Source organism: Pseudorca crassidens, chromosome 1 (genome assembly GCF_039906515.1).
Source record: "Pseudorca crassidens isolate mPseCra1 chromosome 1, mPseCra1.hap1, whole genome shotgun sequence".
Taxonomy (NCBI): domain Eukaryota; kingdom Metazoa; phylum Chordata; class Mammalia; order Artiodactyla; family Delphinidae; genus Pseudorca; species Pseudorca crassidens.
Window position 1 is genome coordinate 49,414,666 of NC_090296.1, and position 22,876 is coordinate 49,437,541.

General features: G+C 41.3%; 1 long non-coding RNA gene across 1 annotated transcript in view; it reads right to left on the reverse strand.

The window, feature by feature from the left end:
* The window catches only part of LOC137223700 (uncharacterized), a 278,143-nt gene that overhangs the window by 55,914 nt on the left and 199,353 nt on the right, over nucleotides 1-22,876 (reverse strand). The gene's annotated exons all lie outside the window — the stretch shown is intronic.

Genomic DNA, 22,876 nt, shown 5'->3' on the forward strand with positions numbered 1-22,876 from the left:
GTCCCCTGCATTGGCAGGCAGACTCTCAACCACTGCGGCACCAGGGAAGCCCCCTTAGAGACTTTTATATGAAATTTCTTAACATGTATTTAAATATCATCTAATGTGTTCCTTGCTGCTTTTGGGGTAATTTTCCCCCAGCAATTGCTGGCAGGTTTTTGAGAGATGGGTTAGAAATATTATTGAGCACCTATTAGGTATTCAGAACACTGTTCAGGGCTCCAGGGAATTAAACCAATTTTTTTGTTAATAATTTCTTCTCTGTTTATAAAAGCAATCTGTGCTAATTTTAGAACAATTGGAAAATATTGAAAATTTCAGAGACGAAAGTTATAATCAGTTATAGTTCTAATACCAGTGTTTACTTTTTGGTGCACTTTCATCTAGTCATTATTTTCTATGGAGATATAAGTACAGGCAATTGTCACTTTGCATGACAGTATATGACTGTAACAGTGACCATGCAAATTGAAACCATGCAAGGTCATTTTCATAATCAATGGAGAAAACTCAAGTGTTCTCTGACCTTTAGCATTTTTTGTCAAAACATTAAAAACTCTCTTACTGTTGGTTATAAAGGTACAGGGAAATAGAAATAGTAAGATCTGTATTTAGTACTCTGTAATTTAAAATATTAGAAACACAGAATTAAAGTGTTTTATTTCTTTGCAAAAGCAGTTTGAGTAGTGGTTGTCTATCTTTCATTGTGTAAGTTATGATATAGAGCAGTCATTTTTTCTATACCTTGGCAAATTGTCATACTCTTTTCTAGTTTAGATCAGCTTCCAACATTTTATCCTTTGCACTGTCAATAATGTGAAATATCTCTTAGAATTCCTTTAGTGTAAAGTTTTGTTATCGGGTTTTTTGGGGTTTTTTTTGCCAGCATCACTTCCTCTGGGACATTTCCATCCTTTTTCTCCCTCTTGTACACTTCTGTCAGTTTCACCTTCCCTAAGTTCCTCTGGCTGGGGCCATATCTACAGTCTCTTAAACAGCATCAGTGTCAACATCTCATGGTTAAACATTTCTTCTATAACTCCAGTTACACTGATAGAAGTTTTATCCACTGTTACCACTTTTCATTTCTGTGCTGCACTTGCATCATTTTTAACCAGTTTCCTCTTCAATTTTTCACTTTAAAAAAATGCCATGTAAATCTATCATTGGGAGATAAGGAAGCAACACAACCACACACTTTGCTGTCTGTACGTGAACTGAATAACAGATGTGCAGTGGCCAGTGATAGACAGACTTGGAAAGAATTGATATGATTGGTTTCTGATCTTGAAATATATGCATCATTTACACAGTGATTTGTGGACTAAATTGCTAGCCGTGAAGTTACACTTTATGCAATTACTCACAGATAATATGCTGAAGTAACTGAAATCTGAACTGGGTTGCTGAGAGACTGTTGTTATTTAACCAACCCACGGTAACTGAAATTCATGTATATTAAGCTTGTGTAAAGAATGGACTGCCTGGGTACATATTTTTTAAATTTTTTAAAATAAAATTGAGGTCATGAATATACAACTTTGTACCTTGCTTTTTAAAATTTACCATTATATCATGAGATATTAACTAGTCTCTAACAATACTGTAGAATAATATATGTGATTGGGAAAATACCAAGGGAATGGTGAAAGGAGAGCTATGGATTCACAGAGTGACTTGCTTCCAGTAAGAATCAGCGTAGGGAGAGGTGCAGATTGGTCAATGTACATTGTTACATAGAGAAGAAGATTAATTTGTCTAGAATGTAGGATCTATGTTAGAATAAAAATGACAGTAATGTCTAAAAGTCCATTTTTCTATGCTTTAAATAATAATAATAGTAATAGCATTTATTGAGTGCTTACTATATTCTGGGTAATTTTCAAGCATGATCTCACTTAATCTTCAAATCTGAGATGCTGTCATCCCCATTCTTATACATGAGGACACTGGAGCTCAGAGAGGTCACTGAGTTTGCCCAGGTCACACAGCTTTTGTGGCAGAGCCAGCAATGAACCCAGATCCTTGTGGTCTTGCCCCTGACCGCTCTATAACACTGTCCAATGAAAGCACTTTTCAGTTTACATAATTCTTTGGCATTTATGGATAGAAGATGTACAATTGGGCAGGTTGTACAGCATGGGGCTGAAATCTAGCCTACGCCACTAGCCAAGCCTGAGCCAGCAGGCTGCCTTACTTCCAGAGGGGATGCCTTCTAATTAGCACAAACGTGTAGTATAGGCTAGTCTTGGTCCTGATCAACATGATTGATTCTCAACACAACCTCAGAACTGACAGCTGACAGAGCAGTTAGGTTTATTCCAGTTTTATACTAAAAATAAAACCCTGAGGCTCACATTAGGTAGGCAATTTATCTAAGGTAAGAAATGAATTGGTGAGATAAAGATGTGGCTGAGGAAGGGATAAGATTCCGGGCTGAGCAAGTTTCATCTGAAGCAAAAGGCATAGGGGACTGTAGACATTTACAAATCAGGTTACACATTTGACTTCAAGGAAGTAAAAAGATAAGTCACAGACATCCACCTGGAATAGATTGCCCTGGGCAGCTCAAGGCCTTCCACCGGGCTAAATCATTGCTTTTCCAGAATTTTGGTTCCTTCTTGCATTTGAATCAGACCTTTGGAGACACCTCCATTTCCTCTGAGGGATAAATAATCACCAGGATTTAAAAACACTGAACCTGAAAGCAAATTTCCCTTCACCTCACTGCCTTTCATAATTGCACTTTACAGACCTCTGTTAATTAGCAAATTGTAATAACTGTTGTTACTATCTTGAGAGTATCCAGGTCTAAGATTTTTCTGAGTGTTTCTGAGCTACTGTCTATACCCTTACCTGACAGAGAAATGCTGATACCTAAACCCGTTCCTTCAGACATAAGGGATCAAATAGGTGTCTACCTTTCCTGAGTGAATTTAGCAATTCCTCTGGGATTTACAAACATTACAAGAATTCTTATAAGACAAATGGCTGGGTAAGAACCAACTCATCCTGCTTCCAAAAACAGCCAAATGTTTAGTAGGCATTAAAAGATAAAACTGAGTCAAAAAATTTCCAGAGACTGGCCCTAAGAAATGCAATTCAAAAAAATAGGTTTCTGGTCAAATATGTGGAAAATTCTAGACACTGTACCTCTTCTTTGGAGTGTCACAATACTGTCTGAGAGTCCTTCCTCGTAGGTAAGAAACATTTAAAATTTTTTTATTGTTTTCAATACATTTTAGCTAAGGTGAGAGATTCAACATTGACAAAACGTTTTTATTTTTCTCAGTTATTATTTATTAATATCCCGACGAACAAGAGTTCTATGGAACATGTTTTGAGAAATGCTGGACCGCAGCCATGGACAAATTTGGGTATGAACAGTTACTTCTCTATTTAAACTCAGAGCTATTTCCTGTCCCTGAGTCCGGGGCTAGAGGGGCAGTGACAGGAAATGGACTAGGAATGACTGACCTCTCTCACTGAGAGAAGCAACAGCAGTTTTCCAAACTCTGTGGTGCTTTGTGTGTTTGAAACTAGGATTGTGAGTCTCAGCAGATGGTCTTCTGTTCTCCTTTATACTTCAACCCAAGCAGCTCTGCTTTTCTCTGCCTTAGAAATTGAGATTTCTTGTAAGTTTCGCTAGAAAAATTTAAAGAGGTTCCACTGGCGAAACAAAAACAAAAAACAGTTTTTAAACCAACAAGACAAAAATACAAAAGACAAACCAAAATGGGTAGTAGTGTTTTAAAACCCAAACATGGAACAAAAATCTAGAAGTGATAAATACTGTTCTATGAACTTCTACAGTCACTTAACCTCTCTGAGGCTTGGTACTGGGAACTGAATGTTTGTGTCCCCCTAAAATCCCAAACAAACAAAAAACCATACATGAAGCACTAATCACCAATGTGATGGTATTTGGAGGTGAGTCCCTTGGGAGGTAATTAGGTTTAGATGAGGTCCTGAGAATGGAGCCCCTTTTAAGAAGATAAAGAGGCCAGAGCTCTCTCTGCCTTGTGAGGATACAGAAAGAAGGTGGTCATCTATAAACCAAGAAGTAGGTTCTCACTAGACACTGGATCTTCTGGCACCTTGATCTTGGACTTGCCAGCCTCCAAAACTGTGAGAAATAAGTGCTCCTTGTTTAAGCCACCCAGTTTATGGCATTTTGTTATGGCAGTTCTAATTAGGATGCTTGGTTTTCCCATCTGTGAAATGGGAATAATAATGCTATAAAGATGAAAAAAAGATTTTTTGAAACAAAAGTTTACCTTACTAAATTTAAGGTAGAATGGGAGCAGGCAGAGGAAGATGGAAGGGAAAGTGAACATCATTTTTTGGCTGCCCATCATCTGAATCCCTTTCCTGTGTTTGGGGACATCACCACTGTGTATTTGGTGGGAGGCCAATTGGGTGTTCCCACTGGGCGCTTCGATACTGCGTGAATGGCACAGAGAAGCCTGGAAAGTTTAGGGTTCCTTCTGTTCAGTGAATAGTACCAGCCACGGTGTGTAGTCCCTAGTGGTGATGGTGGTGACTGAGCCAAGCTGTTTATGTGACATGAGAGTTGGGCTGTGAGCTTCCTTTGTTCCCTATCTGGGTTCTGAGTCTGGTTCTCTGGCTTTTCGGTAGAGCTTCTCTACACCCTTCCACTTAGTTCCTTACAGCTTAGCTTGGTCAGAACCCTTTCAAGTGAGAGCTGTGACAGGCACAGACATGGCAAATCAGAGCGTGGGGATGGGGGGCAGGCTGGGGCAGTAGTAGCTTTAGAAGATCTAAGGCTCTCCACTAAAATTTGACTTAAAAGGGAATGCGAGAACTAGAATCCCTGTTTGGGTCCTATTCCTGCAGATCTTAGAAAATATTTCATCAGAGGGCAGCTTTTCTGCCCCCTGTATTTATAATTTATAATTTTTGTTACATAACCAAGTAGAGACCTGTAGAACATCTTTATTTTAAACTTCTCCCTGTGCTTAGTTTTGTGAGGATCTAATGCAACTTCATCTTTTAAAATGTTTAAGATCAAATTAGATGAGAACAGAGTAATATAGACAGTAAAAATGCCAGAGAACATAGTAAAAAAGAAAGATACTCTGCATGAAAAATAGAGCACTAGGATTCTAACCCAAACAGCCCTTGACTAGCGGGGACCAGGGGAGTTAATTTCCATTTTGCTGCAAACCTAAACTTTGCCTTTTTCTGTTGACTGCACAGAGGAGGGATAAGAATGCCACTGCAGTTCAAATTGGTTAGAAGGACCCTCAAGTTTATCTTCATGGACAGGGACAGGTATCATTTGCACAGGGCCCCCGAGGGATTTGGGGGTGTCACTGTCACATCATTTGTATTTCTAGAGAGGTCATCTCACTCTACTTTTAAAATTCAGTGGCAGAGGAAACCAAAAGGCTTTAAATTTTCATGTCTAGCTTATTCATGTACCTCAGGGAGCTCTCAGAAATGCCTACAACTACTATGTGGCCTATGATATCTTTATAAAGACTATGGAAAAATAAGGTAGGCAGTAGTATCACCATATTGACTTGAGACCTCATAGTAGCGATGAGTCTCCTCAAACAGCTCTTTCTGTACTAGCTCAGCACCCCAGGGCATTGAAATTCTCTGGCCTCACAGAGAAGGCTGAAATTCTTGGCTGGTGGCCCTGCCATTGGCACCTCCAGCCTAAAGAGCCAACATGCAAGATGAAATCAAAGCAAAGAGATTCTGGTTCTGCTGCCACTTTACGCTGATGCCTTCTAATGTTGGACATTGCCTGTCATCACCAGGCACAACGTGGTTGAGTTATGAAAGTCAAAAACAAGATCTCACTTTGTTGAAAAATCTTTATATTTTCAAACGTTGGGTATACTCATAATTGGGGGATGATGAAGTCATGGCAGTAATAATAATAATAATAACAGTATCAAGAGCCAGAGTTGATTGAGCATTTACTATGTGCCAGGTACTGCACTTTCCAAAAGTTTATAACTTTTCATCCTTACAAGAAGCAAAATAGGTATTAACAGTCCTATTTCCATAAGTGAGGAAACCAAGAGTCAGTGGTACTATATGATCCAAAGTCACACAGCTAGTAAGCCTGGATTTGAATCTCAGTCCAGCAGCCTCTCTCTTTGCTTTTTTCTTTTCAACAAAAAAATTGCTTTATTTTTTATGTATTTATTTATTAAACATCTTTATTGGCGTATAATTGCTTTACAATGGTGTGTTAGTTTCTGCTGTATAACAAAGTGAATCAGCTATACATATACATATATCCACATATCTCCTCCCTCTTGCGTCTCCCTCCCACCCTCCCTATCCCACCCCTCTAGGTGGTCACAAAGCACCGAGCTGATCTCCCTGTGCTATATGGCTGTTTCCCACTAGCTATCGGTTTTCCATGTGGTAGTGTGTATATGTCCATGCCACTCTCTCACTTCGTCCCAGCTTCCCCTTCCCCCTTCCCGTGTCCTGAAGTCCATTCTCTACTAGGTCTGCGTCTTTATTCCCTTCCTGCCCCTAGGTTAATTCCTTCTCAGTCCTGCTTCAGAAACAGAGAATTTACTTTTGAACCTTTAGCTAGATGAACTCCAGAACAGCGTGATCTGCTTAATCTGAGAGATCTTTGGTAAAAGCTGGATGGACCTAATCACAATTTTACGTTGTGAGATTGCATGAAAATGGAGAAAGGGGTCCTTGTCACCCCTCACCCCCTTCTGGGAACAAACTTGAGTTGTATCTGTGTGAGGGGAAAACGTGGTTTATTGGATGGGGGACTTAGATGTGGTAAGAATGCAGGGGGCCTAGGGTGACCTTTGTTGGAGAAGCAGAGGGCGATGCCTGGGATGAATGAAACATGCTAAGGTTACAACAGCAGCCACAGAGAATGAGGTACCAGGTGGGAAGGCAGAACTCCAGCCCTCCAGGCTATTGTAGAGAAAAAAAACCCTCCGAGACTGTAATGGAGCAGAGATGAATCACGGAATAGCCACTATCAGAGGTACTGTTTACTGAGTGTTTGCCACATGTTGAGTTCTATTCTAAGTGCTTTACACGTATTAATTCATTTAATAATTCACATTGCTAGGAGGCAAGTACTGATCACAGTGTCACTTTAGGGATGAGGAAACTGAGTCACCAAGAAGTGAAGCAATTTGCCCAAATCACACAAGGAAAGAGTTGTAGAGTAGAATTCAAACACAGGCCATCTGTATTTAGAGCTGACCCTATTTACCCCTCTGCTGTTCAGCCTCTGGGGCAAGTGAACACACAGGAGGCTGATTGGCAGTAGAAGAAACCACCAAATAGAAGCAAGACTGAGTTCAATGTCATCTCACGGTCTTGGCAAGGACTTGCTCACATGGTAATGACGGTGGCAAGTGCTTAATGGAGAAATTGCAGACGGCCTTGGAATCTGATCATCACGTTACAGAAGATCCCACATGGACTGGGTATAATAGGTCACCTTGCTCTCACAGGTGCTAAATCTAAACTGATTATCTCTATGCCCAAGAGACATCTCTGTCCAATTTCTCTATTTCTTTCAAAGTTATGCCAATGTGGAGGCACCTTGGCACTTTCCATCCCTTTATTAGTGATACCCAATCAAATTCCCTCAATCCTTTCTCAAAAAGTTTCCCATCTCCACTGAGCCTCTTGTGCTTCACCTGAATTTTGCAATACTGCCTCACAGGTCACCCTGCCTCTTTCTCTTCCTTCTGAGTTGAACCAAATGCCTCTGCCCCGTGAACTTCCCACAGTGGCCTGAAACATTGGAAATGATGTTAAACGAGGAGTCGGGACAGCTGTGCTCTGTTCTAGCTCTACCACTAGGTAAGTGACACTGGGAGTGACCTCTGGATCTTCAGATTCTACAATGATAAAAGGAGGAGCTGGAATGGATGCTCACCAAGGTCCCTTCCAGTGCTGTAATTATATGAATGCACGAATGAGTCAATTCTTTGCTTTTATACTTGTTTGTGGATTTTTGTTTGAACTTTTCAGCCTGGTGCTCAAGGCTCCCTATAAAAGTCTTCTCACACCATTGTGCAAGACAGTCGTTCCTCCTATCAGGCTATAATCATTTCCAAATCCCAGCTTTTCTTCCTGCTGTTCTTGCTTCCCAGAAAGTCCAATTCTACCTTCTTCATAGCCTAAACCTTACACCATCACTAAGGTTCTGCTCAAGCACCATATCTTCTTCCACTGAGAGTTTCCCTGAGTGACCTCTGGCTACAACATTTTCATTCTACATAAAATGTATGTGCCCGGTTCCCCCTAAATAAAAATGTGATTTATATGTACTCTTAACAGTCACAGACTATAAAAACAGAGGCAAAAAGAAATAAGTAAAATTCTGATGGCTTGATTTATATAAGTTTTATATAGAGGCTGAGCATCTTGTACCTTACTTCTTTTTCCACAAATGTTAATCACAATAAAATGTGAAAACAGTGTTATCTAGAAGCTTAAAAACTAAAAATTCATGACTAACATGATGTATATTTATACATCCTTTAGGTTGAATTTTTAAATATAATCAACGCCTCTCTGCAGATGATTCAGAAAAATGATTAAATAATGAGTCGTTCCTATTTCAAAAAAAAAATGTATGTGCAATGATAGGCAGTGGCCAAAGAGCCCGGACTCTGGAGCCAGATTACCTGGATTCAGATCCTGGCTCTGCTACTTACTAGCTGCTAGTTAGTCAACATCTCTATGCCTCAGTTTCACCACATGTAAAATGGGATCATTATAGAAGCAACTTGGCAAGATTGTTGTGAGGATTAATATACATATTAATATATAAAAAACACAAAGAGTTTCAGGCACATAGTAAACACTATATACATGTCATCTAGTATTATTTTTACAAGTAAATTTCACACACTTTAAATAAATCTTAGAATTAAATTGTTTCATGCATGTAGATATCGTCTCCCCAAGGAAATAGCAAGGATCGTCACTATTTTCTATTTTTTTCATGTCCTGACTAACAATTGGTTCTCATTTAGAACTTTGAATGAATGTATAAATTAAGTAAATGAGTGAAAAAATGCATGAGTTACCATCCAGCCTTAACAGGAAGGAGAAGCAGGTATAAAGGTCAGTTTTATATAATGCTGGAGGAATAAGCCCAAATACACCTGACGTCTTTCATGTACCGCGTGCCAGTTTACTTAGTTTCTACCTTACTGTAACTTGTTTTGCAGGAGGATTAGGAAAAACAAGAGGAGAACAAAAATCAATCCAATAACAGCCCTATATTTATGTTTTTTTTTTTTTTTTTTTTTTTTGCGGTACACGGGCCTCTCACTGTTGTGGCCTCTCCCATTGTGGAGCACAGGCTCCGGACGCACAGGCTCAACGGCCATGGCACACGGGCCCAGCCGCTCCGCAGCATGTGGGATCTTCCCGGACCGGGGCATGAACCCGTGTCCCTTGCATCAGCAGGCGGACTCTCATCCACTGCGCCACCAGGGAAGCCCTATATTTTTTACTTTTAGGAAGAGTTGGCTTGTAGGAGGCATCTAACCATGACTCTCAGAATGGACAGTGTATTTCTTCAACTCTTCAGGAAGAAAAACCACATTTATTCCCTGTGATGGACCAAAAAATAGGAAAACAGAAATAATGTATAAGCAGGAACTAGAAAACGACAACTCTTGAGTATGTGATATACATCTTTAACAAAACATTTCTTTTTTTAAAAAAAATGCCTTCCTTTTACCACTGAATGCCTATGTTTAAAATTGAGGAGTCTGTTTCAGATGAATAAGGGCCCCTTTGTCACTATGTCATTAGAAGAACGTTGGCATAGAGATGATGCGGCAGTCCCCACCTGCCCTGGTGGATGACAGGGTAGAATTCAGAGGATTTGGTGCCTGTGTGGAGAAAGGAACTCAGAGCATGGCCACCATACGATGCTCTTCCAAACACACACTTGAAGGCAGTCAGCGAGGACCAACATGATATACCACAATTTTAAACAATTTTGGTTTGGCAAATGAAGACGTTTATGACATAAACAAATATAAGACCTTGCAGCTGTAGCCCCTGGCTTCTCCTTAATGTCTCGGTTTCTTTCTGAATCTTTATAGCCAAATTGTAAGAGCTGGGGAATGAGAATTTCTATGGATTTACTGGCACTACGTAATTCAATACATAATAAAATGAAAATCCTCTAAAAATGTATATGAGTGCCATTATGTTAAAAAGTTATTACAGGAAAGGGGAGGAAGTGAAAAATATGTGTGGAATATAGAGATAAAAATTTCCTTATTCCATCAGCTTATCTTTTTACTCCTTTTTATTGTGAGTTCTAAATATGGTCAAAATGAAATGTGTTTATTTTGCCTTGAACCTTCTCACTAATGGACTGAAGGGCATTTCACACATGCTAAGCAGTATGAACTTCCCGTAAGCAACCAAGCTCCCTTAACAAGTGCTCTGCAAGGAAAATTTCCCAAAGTGTTTTTATATTTCTCGCCACCAAGTCAAACAAAATGCCAATGCCAAGTTGGACAGGAAGAGGGTTGTGACATTACAGATTACATTCTGTTGAAGGTGAGATGACATATATATTGTGTTATTCCGACCAAGCACGGCTTCAGAAGCCACTTCCTGTTTTTACATGGATCTCACAGGGAATCCAGACCAGGGCACAGCGCTGCAGTAGTACAGGGTGGTGAGAAGGCTTGTAGCTTTTGCACAGCCTTTAGAAGAGATGTGAGGTCCAGAGCCATAGAAGGGGTTGGTTACAATTCCTGAGTTGAAAGTACAGCAAAACTTTAAGGTAATACGTGTACTACAGTTGGGAATACAATTATTTTGAGTGCTGATCACAGGGAAGATAAGATCATTCAATGGCCCTACTCATCAAATGGGATGATCAGTGGGTCAATATCTAAACTATCCTGATAGACAAGGTCATTGATTTCATCCTGGTCTCCACTGGAATATGACATAGCTCAAAAATAAAACATTGACAGATGAATGAAGAAGATGTGGTATGTGTGTGTGTATACACACACACACACACACACCACACACACACACACACACACACACATAATGGAATACTACTCAGCCATAAAAAGAATGAGATAATGCCATTTGCAGCAACATGGATGGACCTAGAGATTATCATACTAAGTGAAGTAAGTCAGACAGAGAAAGACAAATATCATATGATATCACTTATATGTGGAATCTAAAAAAATGATACAAATGAACTTATTTACAAAACAGAAATAGACTCACAGTCATAGAAAACTTATAAAGGGGAAAGCAGTAGGCAGGAAAATTAGGAGTTTGGGATTAACAGATACATATTACTATATATAAAATAAACAACAAGGTCCTACTATATAGCACAGGGAACTATATTCAATATCTTGTAATAACCAATAATAGAAAAGAATCGGAAAAAGAATCATTCTACTATACACCTGAAACCAACACAACATTGTAAATCAACTATACTTCAATTGAAAAAAATAAAGCAAAACAATTCCCTTTCTGCTCACCGACCTCACCCCTGCAAAAAAAAAAAACCCAAACAGAAAAAACTCTAATGCCACTTTCTCCATAATATTAGGGAGTCTGACAAGACATCAGAGAATGACACAGACTTCCACTTTGATCAGTAGTATAACATATTCGCAGATACTTACTTAGCCCTAAGCTAAATGCTTGGGCTAGACAAATAAATAAGACACAGCTCCTGCTCTAAAGGAGCTTACAGTCTATTAAGATAAGCCTTCTCGTCTCAAATGGAACATGCATGGCCAGCTGGGATTTCATATTCATAGCAGAGGATTTTTTTAAAAAAGTCTTTTGCTTGCTGTGGTTCCATAGATAATTTGTTACTTTATGTCTTTGGGGATGAAATTATTTTCACACTATGTATAGCTGTCTAGTTCAAGCCTCACACATTTCATGAAAAAATAGGAATCATTTGCAGGCTAGAATGGAGCATAATTTTCTTTTGCTCAACTGACTTCCTGAAGCCTGGAAACACAGTAGCATGTGATGTCAAAAATTTGGCAAGTATCTGGAGAAAACCAAATTGAGCTTTAACTTAGCATTTTATTGCCTCCTTACAAAATGAACCCAGAAGAGATGCAGACATATAAACTACTTATTTACAGCTTTCACAATATTTTCTCTGTTTCTCTACAATGTATTTGTTTTGCTTTAAGTGTTTCAAATTGTTACTTAATCCATAAGGATATGCACAAGAAATGCTTCCAAAACATGAGAATTCCTCTAGCTGGGGGAAAAAAAAAGAGAGAGAATGATTATAAAACTTCCTGGAGAGAATTTGCTTTATTTGTTTAATTCCCCCTCTAAACTGGGAGCAGCTTGACGGTGAGGATGCCATACTCATCTTTGTCACTCTGCATCTACTTGAGGACCTAGGGTATATGGTAGGTGCTCCAAAAATGTTTGTTGAATGAATGCATGAATGATGGATGGGTGCATGTCTAGGTCTTGAAGAAGAGGGTAGTAAGTAAAGATGGGGGAGAGGTTGAGGAGGAAGGAGAAACATTTATGCGGCCTGGGCAGTATGGAAGGATGTGTGTGGGACACAGTGGCAGGTTAAGTGGTACACTGGTATAGCAGCTGAATGGGAAGGCGTGGTGGCAGAGAGACTCTGCAGCCACACTGGGATACACATCTGCTTTTCATGGTCCTGTGACAGTCGGTTTATCATTTCCACATTTTCTTCTATTTCGTTTTTTAAGTCCACACTAGCTCAAGCCCCATAATAGGCTTCCATTTGGCCCCTATATTAATTTATGGGCACAGGGGGCTCACCATGTAAAGCTGATCAGTGTGTGCACTGAACAATTCCAGGGAACACCTTCCGCATGCAGGACCATGTGTGGCAGCCCTGTGCTCCATGGTTCTCCCTATATGTATAATGGAATGCATTTACAAATTTATAAACATGCTGAGAAGTACAGCCTGTTGAGAGATACTTTTAACTATCCTTTCTCTTTACTCATTCATATTCTTTAAGACCTAACGAGCCTTCCGTTTTCCCCAGCTGTGAGAGTTATATTGTAAAAACAAATTGTGTCTGTGTGTATGCGTGTGTTGCTTCCACATACTAACTCTCAGTGATCATGGGGCACCTGCTTTGAACGATTCCATACTGAGTGGAGTTCCGATGTTGGAATGTTTGGGCTCAAATCCTGGCTCTATCATTTACTGTGTGATCCTTTGCAGGCTACTTAGCTTCTCTGTACCTCAGCTTCGTTACCTACAAAATAGGAGTAATAAGAGCTCCCAACTTATTAGGTTGATGTGAGAAATAGTTGATCAAACCTATGTAAAGAACTTAGCACAGTGATTGGAACACAGGGAACGCACATAGGTGATAGCAATTAGGCTGTTAACATTATTATTACTAGCACTAGACTATCAGGTTTGGTCTGCTGGGCAGAACTCCTGAGCCCCTACAGCTGGGACTGCCCATCTAGGGCCTGTCGCTTTCCAATGGGCAGGCAGATGTATCCACATTTTTCCCAGGCTATTCATTCCATAAGACTTAGCCAGACCATTCCCAGCTGTGGGTCATTATATCACAAAGACGCACACATACTATAAGCACACACATCCCGGACTTTCCTGGTGGCACAGTGGTTAAGAATCCACCTGCCAATGTAGGGGACACGGTTCGATCCCTGGTCCGGGAAGATCCCACATGCCACGGAGCAACTAAGCCCCTGTGCCACAACTACTGAACCTGTGCTCTAGAGCCTGTGAGCCACAACTACTGAAGCCCGAGTGCCTAGAGCCCGTGCTCCGCAACAAGAGAAGCCACCGCAATGAGAAGGCCACGAACCACAACAAAGAGTAGCCCCCGCTCACCGCAACTAGAGAAAGCCCGTGCGCAGCAACAACAGACCCAACGCAGCCAAAAATAAATGAATAAATAAATAAAACAGAACTCAAATTAACTATACATTAAAATAATAATAATAATAAGCACACACATCCCCTTTACTCCAGGAGCTGCCAACAACTATGCCAAAACATCAGGATGCTGTTAGGGGGACTTCCTGGTGGTGCAGTGGTTAAGAATCCGCCTGCCAGTGCAGCAGACATGGGTTCCATCCCTGGTCTGGGAAGATCCCACATGCCGCGGAGCAACTAAGCCTGTGCGCCACAACTACTGAGCCCGCATGCCACAACTACGGAAGCCCACGCGCCTAGAGCCCGTACTCTGCAACAACAGAAGCCACCGCGATGAGAAGCCCATGCACCGCAAGGAAGAGCACCCTATTAGCTTGCCGCAACTAGAGAAGGCCTGTGAACAGCAACGAAGACCCAACACAGTCAAAAATAAAATATAAAATTAAAAACAAAAAAAGATATTGTTAGGGTTCCCTTCCCTGTATCTTTTTTCTAGTCGAGTCCACTGAAACGTAATCATTGGATTTAAGAGGGAAATGGGATCTGTGAGACCAAGGAACAGTTCATGGGTAACAGAACTCTGACAGGTAACAATGGGTTTTGGCAAAGGGAGGCGACCAGAAAGGAGACAGAAGACAAGTTTTGTTGTTGTTTTTGGTGGTGGTGAGTGTGTGCATGTGTCAGATTGTGAATGGAGTGGGGAATACGTTAGACTGAGAGAGTGACGTGGAAATCAGTGACCAAGCTGGTGGTGCGGTCTAGGGACAGGTAGACAATTAGAGAAGGAAAACCCACTAACAAGCTGAAGACCAGAGTCCCACAGTGAGTAAGGACCAGGGGATTAGAACACTTCTTCATTTAATCATTTACTCATTCATTGACAAACTGCTGTTGAGCATTGACTATGTGCTTGGATGTCAGATGCAGGAATCAGTAGAGAACAAGGACCTCTACCATCAGGGAGCTTACGGTCTAAAGTAGACAAAAAACACATTTCTGGTGAGAAGTCATACCCCAAAGTGCAAAGCATTATGGAGATCAGGGGGTGGTGTGTGGCATGATGAAGATTTTTTTTTTTTTGCAGAAAATCGGTCTTAGTAGGATCAGTATGGTTGGGATACATCATGGGAGTGGAGGGAGTTGAGGGTGGAGAGGTAATCAGGAGCAACCTCATGAAGAACTTCTTGGAACCAAAGGTTAAGGAATGTGTTCTTGATTTTGAGGGCACTCTGCAGTGTAAGGCTTAAACATCAGATCTCAAGGATTGGAACCCAGGGAGGGAAGCTGGGTCGTCATTTTTTTTAAATGATATAAATATATGAAGAAAACTCAACTGAGAATATTTACTGGAAGGTCCCTCCTCCCTTCTGTTGGCATGAGAGGTGAAGTACTGTCCCTGCGTACAGTGGGGCATTTTGCAAAGAGAAACGAACATCTTCAGGACTTCTTGGCACCCCTCCCACTTCAGAGTGAACCCTGTGGTAGCCTATATATTTGTTGTAGGTGAGTTTTCATAAAGCAGTAGAGAAGAAAAGGAAACCTATCATTTATTAGCTTCCTGTAGCCACATTCAAATTCCTAAGCGTGGTATTCAAGGTCATCCAACCACTTCCACCTAAACTCATACTACTCCCCTATATGGACCCTCCTTTCCAGCAGAACAGGTCTCAGAGCAAGTCATGCACTTTCCTGCTTTATTGCCTCTGATCCTGTCCTTCTTTAAAGGCTTAATCTCTCTTTGACGCGTTTCTTCACCCAAAGACTGGGGACAATAATACCTCATTTAGGATGTTATATAGATCATGTGTCTGTAAGCACCTAGCACAGAGCCTGGCATGAAAACATCGTTCAACGAATGTGAGCAATTGCCCAACTCAAGTTCTAGATTCTTGTTAGCATGTCACAAATGTTCTCAGGGCTGGGCATGAGATGAGTGGTGAGAAGTGAAGCAAATTGTAAAGGGTACTCCTTGCTTAGAGGCAATGAACATACAAAGAAACAATGAAAATTACAAAGCAAAAATGAAAACAAACAAAAACAAACTCATACCAGGGACCTCACTTGGCTTAAAGCCACCATTCTGAAATCCCTTTGACTTTTGCCTCCTTATGTTAGGTTATTAATATCCCTCCTTATGTAATTCTCTTTCACCCACCCTTTATGAACTTATTTTTCATTTCATATTCTTTATGGTGCTATTGATATTTCAGTGTAAACTTTTTGATTCTCAGGATTATCACAAGAATTAAGTCAAGCTACATATATAAAGTGTCTAGGGCATGGCATTTAAATTTTAGCTTTATTCTTATTAATAATAATAATGATCATGAATGATAATGAATCTTGTAAATTAAGAGACTAAGTCTCTAAGAGCTCCAGGAATCTCTCTCCTGCTTGTTCACTTAGTAAAGAACAATAATAACAACAATAATGGCTATTACTCTTTGAGTGACTAATCATATGACAGAATTTGCTCGGAGGGCTTCCCGTGCCTTACCTCATTTCTGCTCACGATAACCCTTGAGGTAGGCTCTATTAGTATCATACCTATTGTAGAGGTGAGGAAACCGAGGCATCAAAAGGTAAGTCCATAAGCCAAGTTATGTAGCTGGGAAGTGGCAGAGTCAGGATCTGAACCAGTCAGGGTGGACCCACAGCTCCTGTACTGAACTACTGCATCGTACTCACTTCAACCAACTTCCATTCATCCTTGAGGTACCAACTCACGTTACCTCTTCTGCAACTTTCCATACAGTTAGTTGAGTTGCTCCCTCTTCTATACCCCAACAGCACTTTGAATATACCTCCCCTATAGCAAAGATCACATTGAACTTTTTTTTTTTTTTTTTTTTTTTTTTTGCGGTACGCGGGCCTCTCACTGTTGTGGCCTCTCCCGTTGCGGAGCACAGGCTCCGGACGCGCAGGCTCAGCAGCCATGGCTCACGGGCCCAGCCGCTCCGCGGCATGTGGGATCTTCCCAGACCGGGGCACGAACCCGTGTCCCCCGCATCGGCAGGTGGACTCTCAACCACTGCATCACCAGGGAAGCCCTGAACATTATTTTTTTACGTGTGTGTTTATCTGTACGAGAGTTTCTTAAGGAAGAATCTGTAAATTACTCACCATTATACACTTAGCATAGGGCTTGGCACATATTTGATAGGCAAAAATGTGTGTTGAAATTTAATCAAAATAGTAGGACCTCAGTTAAATTTGATGTTCAATGATGGTGACTACGAGACGGAACATGGATGAGTGGAAATTTCAAACGATAAGAACCACGGTGCTAGGCTCTTGGCTGTTTCTACTACGGGTTTTGCCATACTTGTGGTTGTTCTTTTCTGGGTTGGAGGAGTCAAAATGACTCCTAAGATGTATCATTTAATCAGAGGCCCCAACTCTTTTTAGCTATATGTCTTTCCACCCCATCCCTTCCGAGAAGTATCAGTTCATGGCAGGTGCAACTGCCCTGTGAAAGCCAAAGAAGAAACAAAGGATGTGCTGAAACCTATGCCACTTAGTGACAATGGTCACTGTTTCACCAGGGGTTACACCAACCAGCTGAAAGAATGACTGGAGGAGGCTCAGCTCCACCACAACGTGAGCCAAGGATCCACATTTTATTGTAAGAATGCCTTCTGTGGTGCTTTAAAATTTATAATCCTCCCCCTTCCATTATTTCATTTGATTCTTACAACAGCTCAAAGGAGTAGGCAGGAGAAGCTCAGGGAAAGGAAGGGATTTGCCTAACATGGCCAGTGAAAGATGGAATCAGGACCAGGACCTGTTTTCCATACGACATTTCCATATGACAACATACCAGACACGATGGTAGAGTAACTAATTTGCTATGGGGCAGTTCCTGTCTGCAGTGCACCCAGATCAGGACTATGAAGACAGAGGAGGTTTTTCTGGATGAGGGAAAAAGGAAACCCTGAGGACTGGGCCAAGGGACAACATGCTGAGGGTCAAAGAAAAGACGGAGGACATGAGTTCAGGGCTGGAAGGACATACTGAGTGATGCTCACTTATGGAGACCAGAAAAGCTCTGTCATAAAAGGTCATATGTTGAATTTTATAGGATAAAAACATTTTGAAAGCATTCTACTTCAAAAAAAGAGGTGAGATAGGCATGTGTGAGGCTAGAAGACAGAGGAATTTTCAGTCGGCGTGAATTGCCTTGGCAAACTAGGTTAATGTTCATATCGTGCCTTTTTTTTTAATTTATTTTTTTGCGGTACGCGGGCCTCTCACTGTTGTGGCCTCTCCCGTCGTGGAGCACAGGCTCCGGACGCGCAGGCTCAGCGGCCATGGCTCACGGGCCCAGCCGCTCCGTGGCATGTGGGATCTTCCCGGACCGGGGCACGAACCCGTGTCCCTTGCATCGGCAGGCAGACTCTCAACCACTGCGCCACCAGGGAAGCCCCATATTGTGCTTTTAAAGACGTCTTCTTTCTCTGTGTTGTCATGATGTCACTAAGAGATACATTCAACACCTTGTGCCTGTTCTCCCCATCCCAGTTCCTGTTCCCACCTATACTGGGTTTGCTGTCTGCACTACAAGAAGGAGGAGAAATCCTGAAGCAGGAAGTGATTAGAATGCTGTCATCAATGTTGGCACATAAGCTTGCTTTGTGCTTCCTTATGCCTTGTCCCTCTGGTTCCTGCAGACCCTGATACTCTTCCTATGGACCATTCTCCACAGTCTTGGATGCCAGGCTTGCTCAGATCCTTGGCTTGTTCTGTCTCCCCTTGGTCTCCAGTCTGTGGGCTGCTCTTCTCCTCACTGCTGACCACAGGGCTCAAGCTGGACTTGCTCTGGCTCATGGCCACACCCACTCGCTGCCAGCTGCCTGGTGCTGACAGGTGTCTCCAAGGGACATCTACTTTCTTATAGAATGTGGGACCAGACCAGAAGCTGCCTGAAATAAGGTGACATTTGCTCCATTTGGGAATACCTACTGATTGGTCCATGCTCATAAAGATGCAGCTCATGTCCATGAGCTTTTGCTGGGTGTGACACGGAGAGAGAGAGAGACAGAGAGAGACAGAGAGAGACAGAGAGAGAGGGAGTGTTAGTTCCTAGCATCTGCAAATGAAAAATGAGGCAGAGACATAGCTGAAGGCACTGCAGTTTGGGCAGCTGAATCCCATTAAAAAATCATGGGAAAGCTCTGCATTCCTGCCATTGTGGTGAAGAGGGAAAGCAAATCTCTGAGGGTTTCACAAAGAAAATATTTTATGACCGAAAGTTCTGTAAATCTGGTGAACAAGGAAACAGTTTGGTAGGCATCCCACAAGTCCACGGAGGACGCTTTCCTACAGCCCTCACTTCTGGAGGCCCCAGAAGGGAAATCCCACTGCCCTCCACAGGGGAGCACCCTGGGAGAAACTGAAAGCCACGTGCCTCCACCACCACCGCCAGCTGATGCAAAAACTCTGATGCCCTAGGAGTGCAGACAAGGTCACCTTTATAGTCACAGCCTGTCTTTTAAAAAATCATCTCGTTAGATAAGGTAGAATCACTAATCCACCTTAATTCTTTTCCTCCAAATTTTTACTTTAGACTGTCTCTGGATCCTAAAATTAAAATGTAAGCTGTATTTTAAAATGTAAATAATAAATTGAATCTTAAAATTAAAAATGTAAGCCATTCTCAGCAATAAAGTAGAACTAATAAGCCTGTTCCTGGTAGCCATTCAGGGTGACCAATGGGGTATCACCTCTCCATAAAAGAGTTATTTTTATATGCTCTGGACCATGATGAAAAAAATCCAAATTGGCCTTACATAAAAGCAACAGGTTTACATTTTATTTTAGTAATAAAAAAATGCATATAAATCTAAAAAGAGAGATTTTTAGATCTCTTTTTCTGGGGTATTTTTAAAGGCTCTGTGAATATTTATATTCTATTTTCGCATATACTCTGTTCTATGCTTGGAATACTTCGGGCAATAAACTCCAGGGCATGTCCAGAAGAGGGAACTAGATAGGACCTGTGGTGAGGGAGGACTTATGACACCTTTCAGTCTGAAAAAATGAAGGCTGAAAGCGGAAAGGACTGATGTTTACAAAACCATAAAGAGTAAGGCAGGGTGAACACAGCACGGACCTTCCCCAAAGATTAGTAAAGGTAGTTCTGCATAAGTGAAAAAAATCATGCAGTCACACAGTGGCTAGTAATTCTATGGAAACTTGTTATCCAAAGAGATGTTCCGATTAGAAAAAAAAAAAGGTTGAAGAGGATATGAAGTTAACGATAGCTAAATATTGTGGGATTCTGGGAATGCCTCATAGAAAGCAACCTTATCTCCCCTCTCCCTCCCCCCCCCCACCCCCGACAACAACTGTCCCTAGTTGTCATTTTAGGGTCAGGCTACTTGGCTAGAGAAACGGCCAGACCTGTGGTCTGATCCTCAAATGGTGTCCCTTTGCTTCTTTTATGAGGATGATGGTCTTGGCAAGTGGTCATCTGCCCTCCACCTTGCCTCCTGTACAGTAAGGGCATCCACACTCCTGAATTTAATACCTTGAGTATAAAAAAGTAGGAGACATGGGGATTGCCTTTATTACCGTAACCTGAATACAACGACCAGCGCAAGGCTGGCTTAGCAGCACCATCCTGGGAGTTCAGTACGACACCAGAATTCCATTAGCACAGCTTGTGATGCCAAATGTACAATTCCGTTCTGTGGCCTCCCTGAGATCTGGTTCTTCACAACATTTCCTTTTTTGAAAAGTACATGAGGAGAGTAGCAAATTGATGAGGGAGGTGAGTATTCCTGGAATATACACCTCAAGACATTTCCTCTGTCCCTTTACACCATTCCTCCCTCCCTCCTTCTCCCTTGCCTCATACAGGCAGAAGCGGTGATAAAAGCCATGGCAGGGCATCGGCAGGAAATAATTCGGAGAGGTGGTCCCCTCAGAATTCCAACACAAGATCATCTCCTTGGCCTGGAACACCTGCTTTCCTTCTAGTGAGTGACTAGTTATGGCCCCAGCAAGGGCACATGAGAGCATCATCTGAGAACATAGTGGGGTTTAACCAATAACCCCTTGCTGTACTCCCTGGTCTGCCTTGGCTAGAACTAATCTTCCTCAGAAACCAAAGAGGAAGACAACCTCATTTGTAAATCTCAGCTGTGTCCATAATAAAAGTAAGGGCCAGCATCTAGGTAGATCCCCTTTTCTTAGATATTTATTTGTATGGGGGAGGAAGGGGGTGGCTATGGAAGAATCATATAAAATAACTGAAGAATATGAAGAAAACGAGTCCCCTTTCTCTCTCCAAAAAGGTACTATTAAATTTCAAATGTGTCTGTAAGCCTTTGACTCTTCAAGTGTGTGTTGAAATGGAACAAAAGGATTCATTTGAGGAGACAGCATTAAGCGTTAGTTGATGGCAAGTAAAAACTCTTCGAAATGGAGGCGTTCCCTTTAAGGACTTTGTGTTCCGAATTCAACTACGTTCTCTTCGCAGTCACCTTAGACATTTGTTTTTAATAAGTCTTTACAAAGTCAACAATTCAACAAAGGATCTCAAAACTGTGTTTCTGACCAGCAAAATAAGTACAGATTCCAGATGTTTCTCATTTCTCCATGTCACTAATTCAAACTCACAAATCTCTTGTTTACTGGACGTTCACGTAATACTAATGTTTTAGATACCTCTCTTCCGAGAATCTCCTCTCCTATCTCTGCATCCCTTCTCTCGCCAAAGGTCACTAATTCAATCTCAGAAATCTCTTGTTTACTGGACGTTCACGTAATACTAATGTTTAACATACCTCGCTTCCGAGAATCTCCTCTCCTATCTCTGCATCCCTTCTCTCGCCAAAGCCATCTAAGGGGTAATTTGTCATAGATGGAACTGGGTCTTTCTAGCATATTCTAAGAAATATTTAAACTTATGCCAAAATGAGATTTCATAATTATATATAACTTTTATTTATCTATATTAGCATTTAATGAAAAGTTAGGGAAATTCCCTTCTCCTGAAATCTATAAAAATTGGATGCATCCTTTGCTTTGTATGTTAAACGGAGGTTAGGGAGGTAAATCACTTTTCAAGGTCCTCTTCAGGTCCTTTGATTTTCTGATGCATATACATGGGTCATCCAGCTAGACTTTTGGATTTTGCTCCAAAGGGCTGGTGGGTATTAGAAGAGCTAATCACAGCCACTCTTCTGTGCTCTCCTAGTCCTACAGGTGGGGTATGGATGATGGATTTCTACACTTAATCGTGTTCCTAATTCTCCCTAGCCCCATACTAGAGTCCCAGCACCGGCCAAGGAACTAGGAGAACAGAAAACAGGGAGCTGAAAACAACAGCAACAAATCTCCACATAAAATACAATGTAGTTGTGGTAGAGTCATGCAAGGGAGAGACAGTTGATCTCTTCCCTATGTGCTTGTTTTTAATGGGATGAGGGCTGATGTGACATTTTTGAACTTTCAATTCTATTAATAAAATTATCCTTAATCATGGCTGAGATTTATTGTCAGGCACTGTGTGCTAAGTGCTCCTGAATTACCTTCATTATTTCTCACAACAATACTAACAAGTAATTGGATTATTAGCTCCACTTTACAAATAAGGAAACTGAGTCTTAGAGACTCTGCTGAATTGCTGAAGAAATTACATGCTATAGAGAATAAACCATGTGTATCTTTGCAAATGAAGGGTATCTTAAGCAAAGGCATTATGGGGGCAGCATTTAGCAATGATTTCAGAATGACAGCATCCTCCTTCACATTTTTTTAGATTTAGCAGATAATTCATAAATATCCCCAGGGTTACACCAAATTATAGTAAGGTTGGACATGAAATAGCTGCTGGGCAGCTATCTAGACTGGCTACTGGAATTGGAGGTAATGGATAATGTATAGACCTCAAACATATTCTGAACACTGCACGAGAACATGAGCTCCTTCTGGACAACAC